Source organism: Gracilinanus agilis, chromosome 2 (assembly GCF_016433145.1).
Source record: "Gracilinanus agilis isolate LMUSP501 chromosome 2, AgileGrace, whole genome shotgun sequence".
Lineage (NCBI taxonomy): Eukaryota > Metazoa > Chordata > Mammalia > Didelphimorphia > Didelphidae > Gracilinanus > Gracilinanus agilis.
In genome coordinates this window covers 86062301-86065309 of record NC_058131.1, presented here as the reverse complement: position 1 = coordinate 86065309, position 3009 = coordinate 86062301, and positions in this window count along the sequence as shown.

Genomic DNA, 3009 nt, shown 5'->3' with positions numbered 1-3009 from the left:
AGATGGTCAGCATCTTTTCTGTCACCGTGAGAACCTACCTACACGAGAATGAGTTTTTGATCCATCTGGCTGGCTCTATGAATGCAGAATTAACACAGCTACCGTCTCACCCATCAGTGAGAATTAATCGTGAAAGATGTTTTGGTTTGGGTTTTGGTTTTTTTCTGAAGAATCGAGTTTATGATCACTGTGCATTTTTGTTAATGAATGACTTCAGATAGTTTTATTTTTACCAGATTTGCTCATAGTCCAGTCGATACAAGTGCTGACTGAAGCAACGCTGTTATCTGAATGTTTCCTATATTCCTGAGCTAACTACTGGAAATGAAAGCTTGTTGCAAGGTGTCATACAAATGTACAAAATAAATGACTTTTTTTCCCTGCATGCTGCCTGAGGTATGTTGTGATTTGAAACTAAGAGCTTTCTTTGAATTGCCATAGCCAAAACAAACACAAACAAACAAACAAAAAGGTTGTATATGTTTCATTAACCAGAACTGACCTGATAATATCTCATCTTGGTATCTATGTAACTGATGCTGTTTTATGTCAAAAATCAAGGAGTTGTCTGTCATATGTGTATGTCATAGATGACCTTTTATCTTGTTAAAATGTAATCTGTAAAGCTCTCATTGCTTGAACTAGTCAGCTTTGTACAAACCAGTGTCTTCGACTAATTGTTTTCCTAATCTTGCCACGTTTCCTAACACTGAAATATAAATGTTTGTAAATTATTCATTCATTTTTGTCTCCTTTTATGTACTTGTGACGAGACTCTTAACTGATCAGGACAAAGGGAAGAGGAGGTTGTCGCCACCATCTACCATATCAAGCTCAAGGGCATTTTAGCCTGTGGCAACAGTTGGGAAGATTCTGATGAACGAGGCAAACTGACAAATTCCCACTCTGCCTTTTTTTTTGCTAAATTGATTTGTTCCCGCCATTTCTGGGATTTCATTTGAATTAGAAAAAAATAAATCTTTTGATTTTTCCCTGTGTAGTAAAACAGATTTTCACTATCTCTTTGGAGGACTATAATCCAAAAACAATGAAATCACCTTGACATGCTATTATGAGTATCCTCCAGATTCTACTGTATTTTCTATGAGGCAACAGAAACATGATTCAGCTAAACAAGATTTAGCACCAACTTTGAAAGGAACAACCAAACTTGACAGAGTTTCCCACTGTTGCTAGGAGGCTGTACATTTTGTCTGTCTTTAAGCCATTATTCATAAGGGCTCTCTTCTATAAATATAAAACATGACATAAAATGTTGATAATGTGCATCTCAAGCACCATCCCAGAAAATATGTACTCTGGACGTGAATCGAAGTCGCTGATCAGAAGAGTACATCCATTAATTAAATAACATGGGGTGAAGAGGGAGTGGGCATATCTGGAGATGTTCCCCTCACAATTTATTCCTAGATGTTTGCGTCATCTGATAATTCTATTTAAGCTTTCTTCAAACATTCTTTTAATTCAAGAAACCAACTGACCTTCAGAATCTCATCTCTCTACAAATTCTTATTTGTTTCTTAAAAAAAATATGATATTGGCACTGACTTCAACTTGTGTCATGGTCCTGAAAGACAAAAGTAGAGCCCAGCTTCTAACGTAGGTCCGTTACCGAGAACATAAGCACGGATGGTGAGAATGACCGTTGTTACATATAGCATGATTCTCATCGTATTTGTCTGGCTTGTAGAAATTCTTACCACAGAAATGACCTCTTTCTACTCATGTGTCCCCTCTCAGGATCATTTCTTCTCTTATTGATTGTGTATTGTTAGGTGTGCAATGCCAGAACAGCTCCTGTTCTCAAGACACATTTACCCAAAACAGACAGACACATATCCCCAAGACAGACAAATAATGTTGAATAGCTAAACCAAATAGCAATATTCTACTGCTAGAAGTTCCTTCTGACAGTTATTATCTCCCAGGTTTGAGTTGAAAAACTGAGGATGAACAAACCTGGAAAACTCAAGATTTCCTTCACTATTCTTAGAAGCATTTAGACTCTTTTCTCAGGAGGCTAAAGTATTCCATAATGCCAGACCACCAAAGGATTCATCTTCCCCCAAACACAACTTATTAGGATAATTAATAAATAAAGTATGACTACAAAATGGTTTTAACAACTCTACTTCTAAATAGGTAGTGACTGCATTCATATCACTTCATATAATTTTTGTTTCTTCATATGGAAAAGAAGGAAGTTGGTCTACCACTTGGTGACTTCAAACTCTAAAAGAAACAGATCTCTATAAGCCATATTTTGCCTTAGAAAACCACACATCAACATTTTCAATGTCATATTGTAATTTTAAATTTATGTTGTTAAACATTTCCCAATTATATTTTAATTGAAAACAGAGAGTTTGGCACCTCTGGTCTAGGTGACCTAATTCTAGGGTCAGAATTTTAAAATACCAACCTATAACCTACCCAGTTTGTAAAACTTTTCTTTGGAGGGGCAGGAATGTTCATAAATACCTCATATGTGTTATGATGCTTTATAATATACAATTCTCATATTGTATTTCATATATTTCATAATTTCATATATTATTTCACTTGATTATATTGACTTTATAACATAGGCAGATCAGCTATTATTATCCCTTCTATTGTAGATGATTAAACTGAGATTCAACTGACACAGCTAATAAGTGATGGATCAAGACCTGAATCAAACCCATTTCTTAAGATTTGAAACTAAAGCAGGTTACAAATAAGAAGGGGCAAGTCAGAAAATTAGAAGAAAAAAAGAATTTAATATTTTGGAACTCTTGAAAATACTGAACTAGGAAGCAAGTATCTGTCTTGGTCCTTCCTTTTTTAATGAAATAGATGCTTGACTCCTTTCTTCCTGACATAAGATGTCAATGCAAATACTACATATATATGTATATACATATAGTTATAATTTATTTTTTTAAAAGTGCTAGAAGGATGTTTTTCTTCCTACATCACTACCACTATAACAACCATCATCCTCCA